At 40.3% G+C, this 24218-nt stretch overlaps 1 protein-coding gene across 1 annotated transcript in view; it reads left to right on the top strand.

The window, feature by feature from the left end:
* The window catches only part of CFAP77 (cilia and flagella associated protein 77), a 159951-nt gene that overhangs the window by 101007 nt on the left and 34726 nt on the right, over positions 1–24218 (top strand). The gene's annotated exons all lie outside the window — the stretch shown is intronic.

Below are 24218 nucleotides of genomic sequence, written 5' to 3'. Positions count from 1 at the left end.
GTAACAGGTCTTTAGAGAGGCTACCAAGCACGCTCAGAAACCATCCATAGCTCCCTACTACCTTCATGAAGACCTTCCTTTGTTACAACTCCTGCCTCACACATTTCCTCCTCAATCTGGTCTTTCTAGATTTTTTTAAACATTATTAGGTATAATTTACATACAATAAAATGATTCCATTTAAACCAAAGTTATATACCTGGATATCCACCACTCCAAGGAAGATAGAGAATATTTTCATCACCCCAAAAGTCTCCCAGGCCCCTTTGCAATCTGTCTCTTCCCCCACCTTCAGGAAGACTCCTGGCCCTGAGTTCCTGAACTCTGATGTGGTCTTGGTCCAATTCCTTCCACCCTCCTTGCCCAGGAGCCCCTCTGCAGACGTATGCAGGGCCAGCCCTCCACTCCTCTCTCTCCCGGCTCCAAGGAGCCTTGAAGGACTGGGTGATTAGACAGACCTGCCAGGCGGCTGGGTGCAGTCCTTCTCCAGAACAGCCCTCCACCCCACATCCCTGACCCCAGTGCTCTCCCTGTAAATTACATGGAATCACAGACTTTGGCAAGCCCAATTTAGTTTCTAGACTGTCTTAAAGATTCATAATGAATGTGTCTGAAAATCACAGACTTCCTTGGCTTGATGGGCTCTCAGAGGACACTTGCCCAACCTCCATCTTGGCTTCAAGAATCCCCCCTCATTCATCTTCAGGAAGGCACCTCTTCCACTGCATTCCCTGTCCTGGGCAGGTCCTCGGTTCTCCTGGGGAGGGGGCAGCAAGGATCCAGGATCCACTCTGACATGGTGGCTGTAATGGACAAGCACCCATGAAGAGAGAGAGAAAGAAATCAGGTCCCCAAGCGGCATGTCCTCAGGTGCCTCGTGTCCCTTTCTGCAGGACTTCGGAGCCACCCACATCCCGGTTCCTAGATACCCCCAAGAAAAGCTCATTTCTTCTAAAGATCCCCTCCTGAGGCACTAAAGTCAAGAGGCCAGCTGTCCTCAGGAAAGGGCCCTTCCAGGCTTCTGGAGTTACTCAGCGTATTTCCAAGGAGCCTAGACCTGGAAATTCACAGTGAACAACTGAGACTGGATCCCTGTTCTGTGGAGGTTAGAGCCTGGGAGGGAAACAGACATTGAACCAATTGTTACAAAAAATAAAAAAACAAACAAACAAACCTTCACCTGTGCAAAATGCAGGGACGGCAACGTTGGCAGAGCTAAGGGTGTTCTTAGGGGGCATGTTCTCAGGGCAGGGGTGGGGGTCTCCTTTAAGCTGAGCCCTGAAGGATGTGAGGGCGTGAGCCTGGCAGAGGTGGTGAGGAGCCTGGGCAGAGGAAGCGGGGACATGGGGATGTGGCGGGGTTCTGAGGCTGGCAGGCTCTTGGGACTCGAGAGGAACTGGGGGCATCTGGGGACGGCTGGGCTGGGAGGAGGTGCCACAAGTTCTGTTCACAGAGATCTCACAGGACCTTTGAAAATTGTGCACCACATCCTGAGGCAATAGGAGGCCACTGGCTGGTGTTAAGAAAGACAGGATCAGATTTGCATTTTTTAAAAAGCCGTTGGCTCCTGTGTGGAGGGTGGTTGGGCTGGGGACAAGATGGGGGCCGTTGCTGAGGCCCAGAGACAGAGGACAGTGTCTTGGAAAGTCTGGGGTCCTCCATTAAAATGGCCAGTCCTCCTGGCTTCAGGGCTCTGTCTACCGTTGGTTTGCTGGGCAGTACAGTTCAGCCTTAACTGCCTTGTCCCTTCTGAAAATTGATTTGAATTCTCCGCCTGGAGCTGCTGTAACCTGAGGGGTGGGAGTCCAGACTTTGCAACTGAAATGTGCTGTGTGACCCTGGGCAAGTGATTTGACCTCTCTGTGCTTCAGCTTCTGCACTCACACCTTTCCCATCCTCATTTACTGAGGATAAATAATTTAAGATCTTCTATGTGAAACTACTTCAGCTCCTCAAAAGAAAGCTGCAGAAAGGATGGCTATAATTGTTACCACAGGGGCTCTCAGCCTGTGGCAAAATTCATTTACTTTTGGGTGGAAAAAAAATTTTTTTTTTTTAACAACAAAGAACTACATTTACATTTAAAAAAAAAATACTGAACTCATTTTAAGGTAGCAGCAAAAATAGCTGTGGAATAAAAAAGGAAAAATGATTCCTGAAGATACATCCTAGCAGGGTCAAGAATAGGGGTAAATGCTAAAAATCCCCAACACATAGCAACGCAGGGCGGGCCCTCCAAGATGGTGCCTGGGAGGCCCAGTCACCCTTAGCCGCTTGTGGTAACAAAGGTAAAAAACCAAAAACCAAAAAAACAGCTCAGAGAGCCCTGATGTTTAGTGAGGGTCCGTGCAGGGCAGGGGTGAGGCGTGTGTCCTGACACCTCGTCTGGAGCCCAGATCCATCACCCCCATCACTGACTGTGTGGCCTCCAAGTCATATGACCTTGCGAATGCAGATTTCTTTCCTTTTTTTTTTTGCTGTATTTATTGCAAAAGGGTCATATAAAAAAGTTAAGTAGATGGAAAAGCAAAAGGTCCCCTATAGCCTGCCTGTCATTTCCACTCCCTCTGCCCCCAAGAACCTCACTGCCAGCGTATTTGGTGGGCCTCCTTCCAGCCTTTTTCCATCTTTTTCCATTTGCACATGTGTGTCAAGATTCTATACCTATGTCTCCCACCCACCCCCGCCCACTTGCTGTTTTATACTCAACATATGTCTTGGAGATCTTCCCATTTCATTCTTGGAAAACCTGGGGCCCTATGTTAAAATAGCCAGGTCTCCACTCTGTATCAGTCAGGCTGCCACAATTGTGGGGAAGGCAAGTCTGAAGTTTGTGGGGTAGGCCAGTGGGCTGGAAATAGACAGAAGTCAGTGTGGTGGTCTGAAGGCAGAATTTTTAGCCTCTTCTAGATACTTTGTTCTTTTTGGCAGTTACATAACATTTCATAAAGAAGATGTGCCATCACTTTTTTTTTTTTTTAATTTTTATTGAGATTGTTCACATACCATACAATTATTCAAACATCCAAAGTGTACAATCAATTGCCCCTGGTACCCTCATACAGCTGTGCATCCATCACCACAATTAATTTTTGTTCAATTTTTAGAAACTTTTCATTACTCCAGACAAGAAATAAAGACAAAGCGGGAAAAAAAAAAAAAAAAAAAGGAAACTCAAATCCTCCCATATCCCTAACCACCCCCCTTCATTGTTGACTCATAGTATTGGTATAGGACGTTTGTTACTGTTTATGAAAGAACACTGAAATACTACTAACTGTAGTATATAGTTTGCAATAGGTATATATTTTTTCTCTATATGCCCCTCTATTCTCACAACGTGCTACCATCACCTCTGTTCATAAATGTTTAAGTTCATCGTAGTTGAACATTCTGCTCATACTAAGCAACTGCTCCCCATTCTTTAGCCTCGTTCTACATCTTGGTAACTTATATTTCATGTCTATGAGTCTACATATTATAATTAGTTCCTATAATTAGTTCCTGTAATATTTGTCCTTATGTGTCTGGCTTATTTCACTCAGTATATTGCCCTTAAGATTTCATCATCAACCCATTTTTTTTAAGATGGTTTTGTTCACATGCCCTACATTGCATCCTAAGTAAACAATCAATGGTTCCCTATATAGTCACATATTTATGTGTTCACCACCCTCACCACTATCTATATAAGGGCATCTACATTTCTTCCACAAAGCAGGAGGAAGAGTCAAAGAAGGTAGAGGGGCAAAAGAAGAAGAAAACAGAAAGGAAAAAAAAGGGGTGGGGGGGCATGACAGCTAGGTTGCAGCAAAAGGAAAGATAACCTTAAATCAAAGTAGAACAAAGAGTCAGACAACACCACCAATGCCAAGTGTCTCACACTCCTCCCCTATCCCCTCCTATTATCTGCATTTACCTTGGTATATAGCCTTTGGTACATTAAAGGAAGCATAATACAATGATTCTGTTAATTATAGTCTCTAGTTTACATTGATTGTATCTTTCCCCCAATGCCTCCCTATTTTTAACACCTTACAAGGTTGACATTCGTTTGTTCTCCCTCGTGAAAGAACATATTTGTACATTTTATCACAATTGTTGAACACTCTAGGTTTCACTGAGTTACACAGTCCCAGTCTTTATCTTTTCCTCCTTTCTTCTGGTGTCCCACATGCTCCTAACCTTCCTCTTTCAACCATATTCATAGTTATCTTTGTTTAGTGTACTTACATTGCTGTGCTGCCATCTCCCAAAATTGTGTTCCAAATCTCTCACTCCTGTTTTCTGTCATTCTATAATGCTCCCTTTAGTATTTCCTGTAGGGTGGGTGTCTTGTTCACAAAATCTCTCATTGTCTGTTTGTCGGAAAATATTTTGAACTCTCCCTCATATTTGAAGGACAGTTTTGCTGGATATAGGATTCTTAGTTGGCAGTTTTTCTCTTTCAGTATGTTAAATATATCACACCACTTCCTTCTTGCCTCCATGGTTTCTGCTGAGAGATCCGCACATAGTCCTACTAAGCTTCCTTTGTATGTGATGGATCGCTTTTCTCTTGCTGCTTTCAGGATTCTCTCTTTGTCTTTGACATTTGATAATCTGATTGTTAAATGTCTTGGCATAGGCCTATTCAGATCTATTCTGTTTGGAGTATGCTGTGCTCCTTGGATCTGTAATTTTATGTCTTTCATAAGAGATGGGAAATTTTCGTTGATTATTTCCTCTATTATTGCTTCTGCCCCTTTTCCTTTCTCTTCTTCTGGGACACCAGTGATATGTACATTCTTGTATTTCATTTCGTCCTTAAGTTCCCAGAGACATTGCTCATATTTTTCCATTCTTTTCTCCATCTGTTCCTTTCTTGTAGACTTTCAGGTATTTTGTTTTCCAGTTCCTGAGTGTTTTCTTCTGCCTCTTGAGATCTGCTGTTTTATTTTTCCATTGTGTCTTTCATCTCTTGTGTTGTGCCTTTCATTTCCATAGATTCTGCCAGTTGTTTTTTTTTGAACTTTTGATTTCTGCCTTATGTATGCCCAGTGTTTTCTTTATAGCCTTTATCTCTTTTGCAAAATCTTCTCTAAACTTTTTGAATTGATTTAGCATTAGTTGTTTAAATTCCTGTATCTCAGTTGAAGTGTACATTTGTTCCTTTGACTGGGCCATAACTTCATTTTTCTTAGTGTAGGTTGTAGTTTTCTGTTGTCTAGGCATCTGACCTCCTAGGCCACCCCAATCAGGTTTTCCCAGATGAGAGCGGGCTCAGGTCCCAGAAGGAGGAAATATTCAGTATCCAGTTTCCCTGATGGTGTGTCTTAGAGGATTGACACACCCTGTGCCCTTCAGCCCAGCAGGTGGTGCCTGTCAGCCTATCATTCCAGGCTGGTGTAAGGAGATGTGGCCCATGGCTCTCCTCCCCCAGGCTCTGGGGTCTGGCCCTGAATGTAAGGCAAGTAGTAGAGATGGGCCCCTCCTCTTTCCTCTTGGGAAGCTATCCTCCCTACAGAGAGGTCATTTGCGTATAAATAGATTCTTTGTTTCTCTGACTCTGCTATCTCCACCCTTGTCTGGGTCAGAGTGCTGTGATTTTAAAATGGCTGAGGCTTTCTCTACTGCAAAGCACTGCAAGCTGAAAATGGCTGAGGCTTTCTCCACAGAGAGAGAAAGGGACAGAAAGCCCCCAGATCCACCCATCAGCCAGAGATAGCACCTGATCCTTTGGGCTCCCCATCCTGAGACAGATATGTCCCCTGACTCTCCCAAGGTCAGTCGTCACTAAAAGCCTCTGTCTGCTTGTTGGAGATTTGCTGTCTGTATTGAGCAGTTAACATTAAACACCAGCTGGATCTGGGCTGAGGTATACTTGCTTGTTCAGAGAGTGCTGCTCTCTAGCACCGCAAGGCTTCTGTGATGGAGGGGCTCTCGACTCCCGGCACGGGTCTGCAGTTTTTACCTACAGATTTTATGTTGCAATCTCGGGCATTCCTCCCAATTCAGGTTGGTGGATGATGAGCGGACAGTCACGTTTGTCTCCCTGCAGTTATTCCAGGTTAATTACTGATTTTTCTGTCATTTATGAATTGTTCCAGGGGGACTAACTGGCTTCTGCTCCTCTCTATGCCACCACCTTAGCTCTCTGTGCCATCACTTTTACAAAAGTGCCCAGAGAGTGAACAAGTGGGAAGTACAGGGGAATTGGAGAACACCTGTGTCCTTGCCGAGCCATCTGTTGCCGAGCCAACTTCTCTTCTGGCCCTCAGGTGAAATCTAAGGCATCCCAGGATTTTCTGGTCATTACAATAACAAAAGACAATCTCCATTCAGTAGTTAATGTGTCAAGTCTAGTATAATAATCAAAGCTTTCAGCTTCATTTGGAGTTAAGCTTCTTTCCTCCCCAGGCGGGCCGTCTTAGTGGGAAGGGGCAGAGAGTGAGCTGTGTCCCTGTGTCCAGTTTCTGCCCCGCCTCCCCACTCCTAGGCTCCAGGGTGGACAGAGGGCATTACAATAGGGTCTTCTGCTGTTAATACGTTGCCCAATTTGGTTTGGTTATATTTTATTTAGTATTTTTTCATTTGCACTTATAAGTGACTGACTGATGATGGGTGTGCGCTCCTTGTCTGAATTTGCAAGCCTAAGATGATTTGGGAAGCTTTTTATAAATGTTCTGGAAAGTTCTGGAACACTTTCTATAGCATGGTTGGGTGAGCTCATGTGTGTACCTGGGCCTGGTACCCATGGTTTTGGATATATACTTCATTCAACTTTGATGTTATATATTTTCCAAGAAAATTCACTCATTTTCTTTTGGTTTTCACATTGATTGATGTCAATTTGTGCACAATATGCTCTTAGAATTGAAAAAAAAAATGAACTCTTTTTTGCTCTCAAGGGCAGTTCCAAGTTTTGTGGGCAGGAGCTTATTCAACTTTGGGGGCCTTCGTTAAGAAGAAGAATCAAAATCACAAATTTGGATCCATTTCTCCATCAGCAAGGAAGGACATTGGTGCTAATGAGAAAAACTACCAGGCCTCCAGTGCTTTGGCAAAACCTCAGATGCAAGGCCTGCCAAGTGCTGCAATTTCATATTGTTGGATAGTTCTTGTATCCCTGGGGGTTGTAGCTCTCTCCAAGTTTGCTGTAGCATATGCAGATTCCTATGGAAACTATGATTCCATGAAAAAATTTGAGGAAATGAGAAAGGCTGGTATCTTTCAGAGTGCAAAGTGATTTTGGAATACAAAGAATTTCTTTGGATTGGGTTCCATGGATATTTGTGACTAACAAATGTTCCTGAACTATGAAACTTGAATATGTGGGCTAAGGAATAATTTCTCTTGATAAATAAACAGTACATTTTTAAAAATCAGAAACACAAATTTAGACACAAAGGTGAATACTTAATTAAAATGAGAAAACAATTTATGTATTTAAATAAGCTGGCAAATACCACAAACATCACAAAAATACATATTTTAAAAAAATTAATTGATACTTCCCATATTGATTTATCCACTGTATTTTTGGCTCCAATTTTTTAATTACCTCTTCATATGACAATAATTTTGTAATTTTGTTATAACGTAGAAAGCTATTTCATTCTTTTCCTCTAGTATACTTGATTGAATGTTGAAAAATGTTTTTGTTTTTTTTAAATTATTTTAGATTCACAGGGAGTTGTAAAAACAGTACAGAGATCTGGTATTCCCTTCACCCAGTTTCTTCCAAAGGTAACATCTTATGTAACTATAAAATAGTAGCAAAAAAAAAAAAAAGGTGACATTGCTACAATCTATAGACTTTGTTCTGTTTTTGCCAGTTTTACACATAATTATTTGAGTGTGTGTGCGTGCATTTAGTTCTGTGTAATTTTTTCACATGTAGATTTGTGTAACCACTACCTCAATCTGGATACACAACTATTGCATCACCACAAAGACTTCCCTCATGCTATCCCAGAGTGATTCCCTCCCAACTCATCATTCCCTAATCCCTAGCAAGTTTTGAGAATGTTGTATACATGGAATCATAATGGTATATAATCTTTGAGGACTGGCTATTTTCACACAGCATAATGGCATTGAGATCCACCCAAGCTGTGTATATCAATAGTTCATTCCTTTCTGTTGCTGAGTAGTATTCCATGGTATGGATGTACCACGGTTTGCTCAGCCATTCACTATCGAAGTACATTTTGGTTGTTCCCAGTTTGGGGCTATTACAAATAAAGCTGCTATGAACATCCATGTCTAGGTTTTTGTATGGACATAAGTTTTCATTTCTCTGAAATAAATACCCAGGCATGCAATTGTTGGGTCCCATGGTAACTGCATGTGTAGTTTTAAAAGAAACTTCCAAAATGTTTTCCAGAGTGGCTGTACCACTTTACACTCCCATCAGCAATGTTTGAGATATCTAGTTTCTCTACATCCTTGCCAGCATTTGGTATTGTCATTATCTTTTTTTATTTTATTTAAAAAATTTCCAAACAAACATTCCCCCTTCCCTGGTGTGCTGGTTTGAATGTATGATGTCCCCCAAAACACCATTTTCTTTGATGTAATCTTGTGTGGGCAGATGTATCAGTGTTGATTAGATTGTAATTCTTTGAGTGTTTCCATGGAGATGCGCCCCACCCAACTGTGGGTGATGACTCTGATTGGATAATTTCCATGGATGTGTTACCCCACCCATTCAGGGTGGGTCTAAATTAAATCACTGGAGCCATATAAATGAGCTGACAAACAGAAGGAACTCAGTGCAGCTGTGAGTGACATTTTGAAGAGGAACTGAGAGTGACAGTTTGAAGAGGAGCTACAGCCAAGAGGGACTCTTTGAAGACTGCACAGAAGCTGAGAGAGTAGCTGCAGATTAGAGACAGTTTGAAGATGGCCATTGAAAGCAGACTCTTACTCCGGAGAAGCTAAGAGAGGACAAAACACCCCAAGAACAACTAACAGTGACATTTTTGAGGAACTGTAGCCTAGAGAGGAATGTCCTGGGAGAAAGCCATTTAGAAACCAGAACTTTGGAGCAGATGCCAGCCAGCTGCTTCCCAGCTAACAGAGATTGTCTGGACACCATTGGCCATCCTCCAGTGTAGGTACCCTTTGTTGATGGACACTTTATGGCCTTAAGACTGTAACTGTGTAACCAAATAAACCCCCTTTTATAAAAGCCAATCCATTTCTGGTGTTTTGCATTTCAGCAGCATTAGCAAACTAGAACACCTGGTACCCTCTAAATCTACTTTCTATCTCTGCAAATTTTCTATTTCTAGTCATCTCTTATAAGTGATGTCAATCAATATTTGTCCTTATGTGCTTTGCTTATTTCACTGAATATAATGTTTTCAAGCTTCTTACATGTTGCAGCATGTCCCATAACGTCATTCCTTCTTTTTTTTTTTTTTTTTTTTTTTCCCATTTTTATCAGACTGGTACCATATACCATGGATCTTTTTTTTTCTTCTTTAGATTTTTTTTTAATTTTATTTTTTTTATTAAATTCAGTTTCATTGAAATACATTCACACACCATACAATCATCCATGGTATACAATCCATTGTCCACAGTATGATAACATAGTTATGTGTTCATCACCACAATCTATCTCTGAACATTTTCCTTACATCAGAAAGAACCAGAACAAGAATAAAAAATAAAAGTGAAAAAAGAAAACCCAAATCATCCCCCCATACCACCCCATTTGTCCTTTAGTTTTTTTTTTATGAGATTTTTTAAATTATTATTATTATTTTTTTATCTTCATTTTATTGAGATATATTCCCATACCATGCAGTCATACAAAACAAATTGTACATTCGATTGTTCACTGTACCATTACATAGTTGTACATTCATCACCTAAATCAATCCCTGACACCTTCATTAGCACACACACAAAAATAACAAGAATAATAATTAAAGTGAACAAGAGCAATTGAAGTAAAAACGAACACTGGGTACCTTTGTCTATTTGTTTCCTTCCCCTATTTTTCTACTCATCCATCCATAAACTAGACAAAGTGGAGTGTGGTCCTTATGGCTTTCCCAATCCCATTGTCACCCCTCATAAGCTACATTTTTATACAACTGTCTTCGAGATTCATGAGTTCTGGGTTGTAGTTTGATAGTTTCAGGTATCCACCACCAGCTACCCCAATTCTTTAGAACCTAAAAAGGGTTGTCTAAAGTGTGCGTGAGAGTGCCCACCAGAGTGACCTCTCAGCTCCTTTTGGAATCTCTCTGCCACTGAAGCTTATTTCATTTCCTTTCACATCCCCCTTTTGGTCAAGAAGATGTTCTCCGTCCCATGATGCCAGGTCTACATTCCTCCCCGGGAGTCATATTCCACATTGCCAGGGAGATTCACTCTCCTGGGTGTCTGATCCCACGTAGGGGGGAGGGCAGTGATTTCACCTTTCAAGTTGGCTTAGCTAGAGAGAGAGGGCCACATCTGAGCAACGAAGAGGCATTCGGGAGGAGGCTCTTAGGCACAGTTATAGGGAGGCCTAGCCTCTCCTTTGCAGCAACCGTCTTCCCAAGGGTAAAACCTATGGTAGAGGGCTCAACCCATCAAACCACCAGTCCCCTATGTCTATGGTCATGTTAGCAACCATCGAGGTGGGGTAGGCCAATACCCCTGCATTCTCCACAGGCTCCTCAAGGGCGCACTACATATTTTTTTCCTTGTGTTTCTTTTTTTTTTATCTTTCCCTTCTTTTTTAAATCAACTGTATGGAAAAAAAGTTAAAAAAAAAAACAAAACAAAACATACAATAAAAGAACATTTCAAAGAGACCATGACAAGGGAGTAAGAAAAAGACAACTAACCTAAGATAACTGCTTAACTTCCAACCTGTTTCTACTTTACCCCAAGAAAGTTACCTAATATAGCAACATTTCTGTGAACTTGTTCCTACTATATCCATCAGAAATTAACAGAACATAGTCATTCCTGGGCATCCCCAGAACGTTAAATAGCTTATCTGTTCTTCTTGGATTATTGTTCCCCCTTCCTTAATTGCTCTCTATTGCTAGTTTCCCTATATTCCCTATATTCTACATTATAAACCATTTGTTTTACATTTTTCAAAGTTCACATTATGGTAACATATAATATTTCTCTTTTTATGCCTGGCTTATTTCGCTCAGCATTATGTCTTCAAGGTTCATCCATGTTGTCATATGTTTCACGAGGTCGTTCCTTCTTACTGCCGTGTAGTATTCCATCGTGTGTATATGCCACATTTTATTTATCCACTCATCTGTTGAAGGACCTTTGGGTTGTTTCCATCTCTTGGCAATTGTGAATAATGCTGCTATGAACATTGGCGTGCAGATATCTGTTCGTGTCACTGCTTTCCGATCTTCCGGGTATATACCGAGAAGTTCAATCGCTGGATCGAATGGTAACTCTATATCTAGTTTTCTAAGGAACTGCCAGACTGACTTCCAGAGTGGCTGAACCATTATACAGTCCCACCAACAATGAATAAGAGTTCCAATTTCTCCACATCCCCTCCAGCATTTGTAGATTCCTGTTTGTTTAATGGCAGCCATTCTAATCGGTGTGAGATGGTATCTCATTGTGGTCTTAATTTGCATCTCTTTAATAGCTAGTGAAGCTGAACATTTTTTCATGTGTTTCTTGGCCATTTGTATTTCCTCTTCAGAGAACTGTCTTTTCATATCTTTTGCCCATTTTATAATTGGGCTGCCTGTACTATTGTCATTGAGTTGTAGGACTTCTTTATATATGCAAGATATCAGTCTTTTGTCAGATACATGGTTTCCAAAAATTTTTTCCCATTGAGTTGGCTGCCTCTTTACCTTTTTGAGAAATTCCTTTGAGGTGCAGAAACTTCTAAGCTTGAGGAGTTCCCATTTATCTATTTTCTCTTTTGTTGCTTGTGCTTTGGGTGTAAAGTCTAGGAAGTGGCCACCTAATACAAGGTCTTGAAGATGTTTTCCTACATTATCTTCTAGGAGTTTTATGGTACTTTCTTTTATATTGAGATCTTTGGTCCATTTTGAGTTAATTTTTGTGTAGGGGGTGAGGTAGGGGTCCTCTTTCATTCTTTTGGATATGGATATCCAACTCTCCCAGCCCCATTTGTTGAAAAGACCATTATGACTCAGTTCAGTGACTTTGGGGGCCTTATCAAAGATCAGTCGGCCATAGATCTGAGGGTCTATCTCTGAATTCTCAATTCGATTCCATTGATCTATATGTCTACCTTTGTGCCAGTACCATGCTGTTTTGACAACTGTGGCTTTATAATAAGCTTCAAAGTCAGGGAGTGTAAGTCCTCCCACTTCGTTTTTCTTTTTAAGAGTGTCTTTAGCAATTCGAGGCATCTTCCCTTTCCAAATAAATTTGATAACTAGCTTTTCCAGGTCTGCAAAGTAGGTTGTTGGAATTTTGATTGGGATTGCATTGAATCTGTAGATGAGTTTGGGTAGAATTGACATCTTAATGACATTTAGCCTTCCTATCCATGAACATGGAATATTTTTCCATCTTTTAAGGTCCCCTTCTATTTCTTTTAGTAGAGTAGCATAGTTTTCTTTGTATAGGTCTTTTACATCTTTGGTTAAGTTTATTCCTAGGTACTTGATTTTTTTAGTTGCTATTGAAAATGGTATCTTTTTCTTGAGTGTCTCTTCAGTTTGTTCATTTCTAGCATATAGAAACATTACTGACTTATGTGCATTAATCTTGTATCCCGCTACTTTGCTAAATTTGTTTATTAGCTCTAGTAGCTGTATCGTCGATTTCTCAGGGTTTTCCAGATATAAGATCATATCATCTGCAAACAATGTCAGTTTTACTTCTTTTCCAATTTGGATGCCTTTTATTTCTTTGTCTTGCCAGATTGCCCTGGCTAGCACTTCCAGCACAATGTTGAATAACAGTGGTGACAGCGGGCATCCTTGTCTTGTTCCTGATCTTAGAGGGAAGGCTTTCAGTCTCTCACCATTGAGTACTATGCTGGCTGTGGGTTTTTCATATATGCTCTTTATCATATTGAGGAAGTTTCCTTCAATTCCTACCTTTTGAAGTGTTTTTATCAAAAAGGGATGTTGGATTTTGTCAAATGCTTTTTCAGCATCTATTGAGATGATCAATTGATTTTTCCCTTTTGACTTGTTAATGTGTTGTAATACATTGATTGATTTTCTTATGTTGAACCATCCTTGCATGCCTGGAATGAACCCCACTTGGTCATGGTGTATGATTTTTTTAATGTGTCTTTGGATTCGATTTGCAAGTATTTCATTGAGGATTTTTGCATCTATATTCATTAGGGAGATTGGCCGGTAGTTTTCGTTTTTTGTAGCATCTTTGCCTGGTTTTAGTATTAGATTGATGTTAGCTTCATAAAATGAGTTAGGTAGTGTTCCATTTTCTTCAATGTTTTGAAAGAGTTTGAGTAAGATTGGTGTCAGTTCTTTCTGGAAAGTTTGGTAGAATTCCCCTGTGAAGCCATCTGGCCCTGGGCATTTATTTGTGGGAAGATTTTTGATGACTGATTGGATCTCTTTGCTTGTGATGGGTTGACTGAGGTCTTCTATTTCTTCTCTGGTCAGTCTAGGTTGTTCATATGTTTCCAGGAAATTGTCCATTTCCTCTACATTATCCAGTTTGTTGCCATACAGTTGTTCATAGAATCCTCTTATAATTTTTTTAATTTCTTCAGGATCTGCAGTTATGTCACCTTTTTCATTCATTATTTTGTTTTTATGGGTCTTCTTTCTTTTTGATTTTGTCAGTCTAGCTAGGGGCTTGTCAATCTTGTTGATCTTCTCAAAGAACCAACTTTTGGTGATATTTATCCTCTCTATTGTTTTTTTGTTCTCTATGTCATTTATTTCTGCTTTAATCCTTGTTATTTCTTTTCTTCTACTTGGTTTAGGATTGGTTTGCTGTTCATTTTCTAGCTTCTTCAGTTGATCCATTAGTTCTTTGATTTTGGCTCTTTCTTCCTATTTAATATACGCGTTTAGTGCTATAAATTTCCCCCTTAGCACTGCTATTGCTGCATCCCATAGGTTTTGGTATGTTGTGTTCTCATTTTCATTCGTCTCTATATATTTAGCAATTTCTCTTGCTATTTCTTCTTTAACCCACTGATTGTTTAGGAGTGTGTTGTTTAACCTCCAGGTATTTGTGAATTTTCTAAGTCTCTGATGGTTATTGACTTCCAATTGTATTCCATTGTGGTCAGAGAATGTGCTTTGAATAATTTCAATCTTTTTAAATTTATTGAGGCTTGTTTTATGTCCCAGCATATGATCTATTCTGGAGAAAGTTCCGTGGGCACTAGAAAAGTATGTGTATCCTGGTGATTTGGGATGTAATGTTCTGTATATGTCTGTTAAATCTAATTTATTTATCAGATTGTTTAGGTTTTCAATTTCCTTATTGGTCTTCTGTCTGGTTGATCTATCTATAGGAGAGAGTGATGTGTTGAAGTCTCCCACAATTATTGTGGAAACATCAATTGCTTCCTTTAGTTTTGCCAGTGTTTCTCTCATGTATTTTGTGGCACCTTGATTGGATGCATAGACATTTATGATTGTTATTTCTTCTTGTTGAATTGCCCCTTTTATTAGTATGTAGTGGCCTTCTTTGTCTCTCAAAACATCCCTGCATTTAAAGTCTATTTTATCTGAGATTAATATTGCTACACCTGCTTTCTTTTGGCTGTAGCTTGCATGAAATATTTTCTTCCATCCTTTCACTTTCAGTTTCTTTGTGTCCCTGTGTCTAAGATGAGTCCCTTGTATGCAACATATTGATGGTTCATTTTTTTTTGATCCATTCTGCGAATCTATATCTTTTAATTGGGGAGTTTAATCCATTTACATTCAACGTTATAACCATGAAGGCATTTCTTGAATCAGCCATCTTATCCTTTGGTTTATGTTTGTCATATTTTTCCCCTCTCTCTATTAATATCCTTTATTGTACCCATACCAAATCTCTTTAGTACTGAACCTTTCTCCAAGTCTCTCTGTCCTTTCTTTGTTTCTCTGTCTGTAGGGCTCCCTTGAGTATCTCCAGTAGGGCAGGTCTCTTGTTAGCAAATTCTCTCAGCATTTGTTTGTCTGTGAAAAATTTAAGCTCTCCCTCAAATTTGAAGGAGAGCTTTGCTGGATAAAGTATTCTTGGTTGGAAATTTTTCTCACTCAGAATTTTAAATATATCATGCCACTGCCTTCTCGCCTCCATGGTGGCTGCTGAGTAGTCACTACTTAGTCTTATGCTGTTTCCTTTGTATGTGGTGAATTGCTTTTCTCTTGCTGCTTTCAGAACTTGCTCCTTCTCTTCAGTGTTTGACAGTGTGATCACAATATGTCTCGGAGTGGGTTTATATGGATTTATTCTATTTGGAGTTCGCTGAGCATTTATGATTTGTGTATTTATGTTGTTTAGAAGATTTGGGAAGTTTTCCCCAACAATTTCTTTGAATACTCTTCCTAGACCTTTACCCTTTTCTTCCCCTTCTGAAACACCAATGAGTCTTATATTTGGATGTTTTATATTATCTATCATATCCCTGAGGTCCGTTTCGATTTTTTCAATTTTTTTCCCCATTCTTTCTTTTATGCTTTCATTTTCCATTCTGTCATCTTCCAGGTCACTGATTCGTTGTTCAACTTCCTCTAGTCTTGTACTATGAGTGTCCAGAATCTTTTTAACTTGGTCAACAGTTTCTTTAATTTCCATAAGATCATCTATTTTTTTATTTAGTCTTGCAATGTCTTCTTTATGCTCTTCTAGGGTCTTCTTGATCTCCTTTGTCTCCCGTACTATGGTCTCATTGTTCATCTTTAGTTCTTTGAGTAGCTGCTCTAGGTGCTGTGTCTCTTCTGGTCTTTTGATTTGGGTGCTTGGGCTTGGGTTATCCATATCGTCTGGTTTTTTCATATGCTTTATAATTTTCTGTTGTTTTTGGCCTCTTGGCATTTGCTGAACTTGATAGGGCTCTTTTAGGATGTGCAGACCAATTGAAGTCCTTATCTCTAATTTATCAGATCTACAGCTTCGTGGCGTACACTTTCTCTAACTAACCAGCAGGTGGCGTCCACGAGCCACCTGTTCTCCACAAGCCAGTTCTCCCCTGCTTAGCCTTTGTGGTGAGTGGGGGAGTGAGTCTTGTGGGGTCCAATTGGTGTACCAAGCTTGTGTGTGTAGTTGGTGTTGCCCGCCCTGTATATGGGGCGTGTTTCTGGGCAGTCAGGGAGGGGGGTGGCTCTAACAATCAAATCTCCCTGGTGATCCTGGAGTTTTAAAGCTGCTGCAATAGTCTAATCCTTCAGTTCAGTCCTGCCACAGTTTGTCTCTGCCACTGACCCACAAGTCCTTGGTATTGGTGTATGGCTCCTGAGACTTGCGAGTGTGTCCCTCTTCCAGGGCGTACACCCCCTGGTCCTCTGTTGAGGGATGACTGTGCTATGTCACAGGTGAGTGCCGTCCCCCCAGGGCAGTTCTGGGCTGCTGGGCTGTGTAGGGAGGCTCCCAGTCTGCTGAAATGATGGCTGAATGGGGCTTTGTTAATTTACACTGCTCCACCTTCCCAACTCTGGGACAATCAGCTGAGGTTGCAGGGAAGGCTAATGTCCACACCCAGTTTTGTGGTGTGTGCCTGTTATTTGAAGCACTTCCATCATACTAGGTTGTTTGGGGCAGCTCTGGGCTATGGGGCTGGCGATGGGCAGGAGTGTTTCCTGTCCACCAGGATGATGGCTGTGAGCAGACACCCCCCTTTTCTTGGGAAGTTGTGGTGTTTAGTGAAATTTCTCAGCCACTGGATTATTGCCTTTTGTCTCAGAGCTCTCTTAGTTCTGCTCTTGTCTTGACCTGCCCAAATTGCAAGTCTTTGAAGCTTTCTGTATTGGGCTTCTTAGAGCAATTGTTTTAGAAAAAGAAAAAAGGATTAAAAAAAAAAAAAAAAGGGCCCTCCTCACAGATCTAATGGGTTATTGAAATGCTAAGAGACAAAGCAATTAGGGCAATTAAGGAAAGATCCACAGGGCAGAGAGATCAGCTTTTCTTCGGGATTTGCATATGAGCCTCAGGGCCTGAGCTCTGCCCTTCCCCTTTCTATGTTCACCAGAACTCCAAAAATTCCTCCGCTTTTATTTTGGAGTTTTTCATGTTGTTTTTTCTATGACTGTCTCCTCTCTGCTGGGCTGGCTGCTCTCAGATTCTCTGGTGTCTGGGCTCAGTCTATCTATGGTTGGAGTTTGGATCAGTAGAATGAGTTTCCGATAAGGGCTGCCACTGCAGTTCTCCCTTCTCCTTCCCGGAGCTGACAGCCCCTCCTCCCACGGGACTGAGCCTGGCAGGGAGGAGCGTGGGTCCCCTGGCCACAAAACCTTACAGATTTCGCTGATCTCAGCAGTTCCACATTTTCATGAGTGTTGTATGAAGTATGCCCAAAGTCAGATTGCTCTGTGGTGTCCAGTCCACGCAGTTCCTGGCTTTCTACCTACTTTCCTGGAGGAGTAACTAAAACATACAGCTCACCAGTCCGCCATCTTGCCCTGCCTTGACATCATTCCTTCTTATGGCTGAATAATGTTCCATTTTGTATATGTCTATATTTTGTTTATCCATTCATTTGTTGATGAGCTCTTAGGTTGTTTCCACCTTTTGGCAATTGTAAATAATGCTGCTATAAATATTGGTGTATAAGTATCTGAAACCCTTGTAGCCTGCCACTTTGCTGTATTCATTGACTAGTTCTAGTAGCTTTGCTGTAGATTTTTCTGGATTTTCTACATATAGAATCACGTCATCCAATTATACAATAATGTAGATTACAAGGGGTGACAGTGTGATTGTGAAGACCTTGTGGATCACACCCCCTTTATCCAGTGTATGGATGAGAGGAGGAATGGGGATAAAAACTAAAGGACAAATGGGGTGGGATGGGGGGATGATTTGGGTGTTTTTTTTCACTTTTATTTTTTATTCTTGTTCTGGTTCTTTCTGATGTAAGGAAAATGTTCAGAGATAGATTGTGGTGACGAACACGTAACTATGTTATCATACTGTGGACAGTGGATTGTATATCATGGATGATTGTATGGTGTGTGAATGTATTTCAATAAAACTGAATTTAATAAAAAAAAAAAAGAATCACGTCATCTGCAAAGATTGAAAGTTTTACTTCTTCCTCTCCAATTTGGATGCCTTTTATTTCCTTTTCTTGCCTAATTGCTCTAGTTAGCACTTCCAGCACAATGTTGAATAACAATGCCGACAGTGGGCATCCTTTTCTTGTTCCTGATCTTGGAGGGAAAGCTTTCAGTCTTTCCCCATTGAGTATGATGTTAGCTATGGGTTTTTCATATATTGCCTTTCTCATATTGAGAAAGTTCCCTTCTATTCCTACCCTTTGAAGTGTTTTCATCAAGAAAGGATGTTGAATTTTGTCAAATGCCTTTTCTGCATCAATTGAGATGATCATGTGGTTCTCCCGCTTTGATTTATTAACGTAGTGTCTTACATTAACTGATTTTCTTGTGTTGAACCAGCCTTGCATACCTGGAATAAATCCCACCAGGTCGTGGTGTATGCTGCTTTTAATGTGCTGCTGGATTCGATTTGCGAGTATTTTGTTGAGGATTTTTTGCATCTATATTCATTAGAGATTGGTCTATAATTTTCTTTTTTTTGTAGTGTCTTTGTCTGATTTTGTTATTAGAGTGATGTTGTCTTCATAGAATGAGTTAGGTAGCTTTCCCTTCTCTTTTTTTTTTTTTTTTTTTTTTTGAAGAGTTTGAGCAGGATTGTTACTAATTCTTTCTTAAATGGTTGCTAGAATTCACATGTGAAGCCATCTGGTCCTAGGCTTTTCCTTTTTGGGAGTTTTTTGATGACTGACTCAATCTCTTTAGTTGTAATTGGTTTGTTGAGGTCATCTATTGCTTCTTGAGTCAATGTTGGTTGTTTACGCTGTTCTAGAAAGTTGTCCATTTCATCTAAGTTGTCTAGTTTATTAGCATATAGTTGCTCATAGTATCTTCCCATTGTCTCCTTTATTTCTGCAGGGTCAGTAGTTATGTTTCCTTTCCCATTTCTATTGTATTTATTTGCATCCACTCTCTTTTTGTTTTGTTGGCCTAGCTAATGATCCATCAATTTTATTGATTTTCTCAAAGAACCAACTTCTGGTTTTGTTGATTCTCTCTATTGTTTTCCTTTTCTCAATTTCATTTATTTCTGCTCTAATCTTTGTTATTTATTCCCTTCTGTTTGCTTTGGGGTTAGTTTGCTGTTCTTTTTCTAGTTCCTCCAGGTGGACAGTTAATTCTCAATTTTTGCTCTTTCTTCTCTTTTAATATAGGCATTTAGGGCAATAAATTTCCCTCTTAGCACTGCCTTTGTTGCATCCCATAAGTTTTGATATGTTGTGTTTTCATTGTCATTTTCCCCAAGGTATTTACTAATTTCTCTTGTAATTTCTTCCTTTACCAACTGGTTTTCTAAGAGGGTGTTGTTTAGCCTCCATATATTTGTGAATTTTTTGTCCTTCTGCCCATTATTCATTTCCAACTTCATTCCATTACAGTCCAAGAAAGTGTTTTGTATAATAGCAATATTTTTAAATTTGTTGAGACTTGCTTTGTGACCCAACATGTGGTCTATCCTAGAGAATGTTCCATGAGCACTTGAGAAAAAAGTGTATCCTGCTGTTGTTGGATGTAGTGTTCTGTGAATGTCTGTCAAGTCTAGTTCATTTATAATACAATTCAACATCTCTGTGTCTTTATTGATCCTCTCTCTAGATGTTCTATCCATTGATGAGAGGGTTGTATTGAAGTCTCCAACTATTATTGTAGAGGTATCTACTTCTCCTTTCAGTGTTCTCAGCGTTTGCCTCATGAATTTTGGGGCACTCTGGCTTGGTGCATAAATATTTATGATTGTTACGTTTTCTTGATGAATTGACCCTTTTATTAATATACAATGTCCTTCTTTGTCTCTTTAATTGTTTTACGTTTGAAGTCTAAGTTGTCTGATATTAATATAGCTACTCCTGCTTTTTTCTGGTTGTTGTTTGCATGAAATATCTTTTTCAACCTTTCACATTCAGTCTATTTTTGTCCTTGTGTCTAAAGTGAGTTTCTTGTAGACAGCATATAGATGAGTCCTGTTTTTTAATCTATTCTGCCAGTCTGTGTCTTTTTATTGGGGAGTTTAGTCTATTAACATTAAGTGTTATTACTGTAAGGGCAGTACTTTCTTCTACTATTTTGTCTTTTGGATTTTATATGTCATATCTTATTTTTTCCTCCCTCTCCTTTTACCTTTCCTAATAATCTTCATTTCTGCACTCTTCTCCAACTCTCTCTCTCCTGTCTTCTCCTATCAGCCTGTAGCACTCCCTTTAGTATTTCTTGTAGTGTTGGTCTCTTATTCACAAACTCTCTTAGTGTCTTTTTGTCTGAAAATATTTTAATCTCTTCCTCATTTTTGAAGGACAGTTTTGCCAGATATAGAATTCTTGTTTGGCAGTTTTTCTCTTTCAGTATCTTAAATATATCATGCCACTGTCTTCTCGCCTCCATGGTTTCTGCAGAGAAATCTGTCCACAGTCTTATCGAGCTTCCCTTGTATGTGATGGATTGCTTTTCTCTTGATGCTTTCAAAACTCTCTCTTTGTCTTTGACATTGGACAAGCTGATCAGTAAGTATCTTAGAGTAGGTCTACTGGGATCTATTCTGTTTGGGATACACTGTACTTCTTGAATCTCTAATTTTCTGTCTTTCATAAGAGTTAGGAAATTTTCAGTGAATATTTCTTCTATTATTCTTTCTGCCCCTTTTCCCCTCTCTTCTCCTTCCAGAATACCCATAACATGTATATTTGTGCACTTCATGCAGTCACTCAGCTCCCTAAGACCCTGCTTGTATTTTTCCATTTTTTTCACCATCTGTTCTTTTGTGTTTATGAATTCAAATGTCTTATCTTCCAGTTCACTGATCCTTTCTTCTGCCTGTTCAAATCTACTATTGTGTCCCTCCATTGTGTTTTTCATCTTCTCCATTGTGGCCTTCATTCCCATAAGTTCTGCCATTTGTTTTTTCAAGCTTATGAATTCTTCTTTATGGTCATCCAGTGTCTTCTTTATATCCTTCATCTCTTTTGCCATATCTTCCCTCAGTTCATTGAATTGATTTAGCATTAATTGCCTCAACTCCTGTATCTCGGTTGAACTATTAGCTTGTTCCTTTGGCTGATCCATATTTTCATGTTTCCTAGTATGGCTCATTATCTTAAGTTGTCTAGGCATCTGATTTTCTTGATTAGTTTATTCTGGAGCTCGTTTTCACCCTTTACCTAGGGGGTTCTTGTTGGTTGGCTTTGTTCTCTAACCTTTGTTGTTCAGTTCAACTTATTCTAGACCTCTAACTTAGGCTCTATTTAGTTGATCAAAATTTTTCACCCCTTGTTTTTCTGTTTCTTGCTCTGCCTCTATGTAGCCTTTTTGTGAGAGGGTCTCCTCAGATATGGTCGACCCCAGTCAGGTTTTCCCAGCTTAGAGAAGCCCAGATCTCATGAGAGGGATATGGAGTTTCCCTGAGAATGAGAAACTCTTGTGAGATCTCTAGACTCAGTGCTTTTCCTAACATGTCCAGCAGGTGGCGCTTGCCAGCCCGCAGTTCCCCCACCAGTGTAAGGAGTTGAAGTGCCTTTAATTCTCTGCAGACTCTGAGCCTGCCGGGGACATGGTTGACTGAAGCTGGAATCTGAATTCCAGCTCCTGGGGTCTGAGTTCCCAGAAGGAGCGCTGCCAATTGAGCTGGACCTCCCTCCACTCTCCCAATCCTAGGAACTCCAGCTGTCTCCTAGGGGCACTATTCCCTTCTCCCCTCTCCTCTTTGGGGCAACTCCAGCTTAATTCCTTGGTCAGCCTAAGTTGCCAATTAAAGACTGGGGTGGAGATCTTCTTCAGAAATGAATCTGAAATTCAAAGAAGTTCTGGATTCTCTGTCTCTCCCCAAGACCAACCAAGACCTTCAACCTGGGCTGTCTGATAGAAAATAACCACATATATTACTTTTAAATTAAAAAAAAGAAAAGAAAAAAGAAAAAGAAGAAGTCCCTTTTAAAAACCTTTCCCCAGCCTGGAAGTTTTGTCAGTGTCAGAATAGAGCATTTAAAGATGCACTTTGGGCTATTGTCTGATAATTACTCTCCAACAGCTTCAATTCTATCCCAGGTGGGGACTACTGAAGTGCAAAAAGATAAGGAGTCAATGAGAAAGGAGAAGAGACAAAATGTAGGGAAAAAAAAGAAAAAAAAAGCTTTTTTGGAGTCAGGAAATGGGTGCCCTCGTTTATGTGCCCCCCCCTTCTCAGAGCCCAGCTCTCCTTTAGCACCCCCAGCTCCAAAAATTAGTTAATTTGTTAATTAATTCTGCAGTTGAGGCTGGGTTGAGTCCCCCTTCTTGCCCTCTGTAGATTGTTTTTTTTTTTTCCCCTTTCAGGGAGCCAGCTGCAAGGCAGCCCACAGAGTCTGGGTGGGGAGGGGCACCATACCCCTGGTTGGGGGAACTTACAATGTTTGCTGCGATCTCAGCTTTTCCTCCAGTTCTAAACTTGTGTACTATGTATAACTGGTCACTGGAGAACCCAAAAACACTGTTTCATACAGTTCCTGGGTAATTACCAGCTGCCCTAGAGGAGAGACTAAATTCCATGCCTCACCACTCTGCCATCTTCTTCCATGTCTTTTTGTGGCTTGATAGCTCATTTCTTTTTTTATTCCTGAATGACATTCCAATGTACAGTTATATCTCAGTTTGTTAATCCATTCATTTATTGAAGTACATCTTGATTGCTTCCAGTTTGGGGTGATTATGAATAAAGCTGCTATAAACATTTGTGAGTTTGCAAATAAATTGGGTAAAGACCTAGGAGAGTGAATTCAGGATCATATGGAAAGACTGTGTTTAGCTTTGTAAGAAATTGTCAAACTGTTTTCCAAAGTGACTGTACCGTTTTGTATTCCCACCAACAATGAATGAGAGTTCGGTTGTCTGCAGCCTCACCAGCACTTGGTATTCAGTGTTTTGAATTTTAGCCATTCTATTAGGTGCGTAATGGTATCTCATGGTTGTTTTAATTTTCAATTCCCTGATAACAAATTATATTGAACATTGTTTTATATGCTAATTTGTCATCTGTATATCTTCTCTGGTGAAGTGTCTTGCCCTGCCTCTATGTAGCCTTTCTGTGAGAGGGTCTCCTCAGATATGGTCAACCCCAGTCAGGTTTTCCCAGTTTAAGAGTTGTTTGTTTTGTTATAGTTTAGTTTTAAGAGTCCTTTGTACATTGTGAATATAAGTCCTTTTATCAAATACATGATGTTTCTCCCGGTGTGTGACTTGTCTTTTGACTCTCTTACGGTCTTTCACAGAGCAGAAGTTTTAGATTTTAAAAAAATACGTGGTAGGTGGTGCCTCATACCTCCTATTGCATCACTTCTGGCTCAATGTCTGTTTGCCTCCGACAGCTTCCTTGCTCCTGGCACAGGGACCTTCCAGGCACAGGGATCAGCCATTTCTCCAATGAGCCCAGGTTCGTCCCTTTTCTTTCACAGCAGGTGGCATGCCATGCACATTCTTCTCCACCTTGCTTTTTTTCTTTTTTTCTTTTTTTTACTTAGAAGTACAGCTTGGAAATGACTCCATAGTAGCACATAGAGAGTTTCTCATTCTTACTTACAGCTGCATATGGATCTACTGCAGTTTCTCCAACAGTTCCCTACTGATGGATATTTTTTTTCCAGTCTTTTGTATTACACATAGTGCTGCCATGAATCACCTTGTGCATATGTTGTTTCATATGGGTACTTGCTGATAGATTTTTAGTATGTGGATCATCCCCAGAATTTCACCAGCTAAAATAGAGAACCAATGACTACAGGAAGGGAATCCAGTAACATAATGCTTGCATTTCTGTAGTGGCAGGTGGACTGGAGGGGCATGCAGCTTCACAGCTGCCCCTGAGACTGGCCCAAGCTAGCAAATGCAAGGGGCTACTGCCAGCTGCATCCTGGGAAGGGTTGGACTATCCCTCCCTCCTCGTATGATGCTCTTGTCACCTAATGTACCTTTCCCTGCTCCTCTTCTTTTTAAGAATTTTTATTTGTGGTCAAAAATACTCAGTCTAGTGTGATTGTGGGAGCCTTG

Source organism: Choloepus didactylus, chromosome 10 (genome assembly GCF_015220235.1).
Source record: "Choloepus didactylus isolate mChoDid1 chromosome 10, mChoDid1.pri, whole genome shotgun sequence".
Lineage (NCBI taxonomy): Eukaryota > Metazoa > Chordata > Mammalia > Pilosa > Megalonychidae > Choloepus > Choloepus didactylus.
Note: the sequence above shows the minus strand (reverse complement) of the source record. Positions and strands in the feature narration are given on the sequence as shown.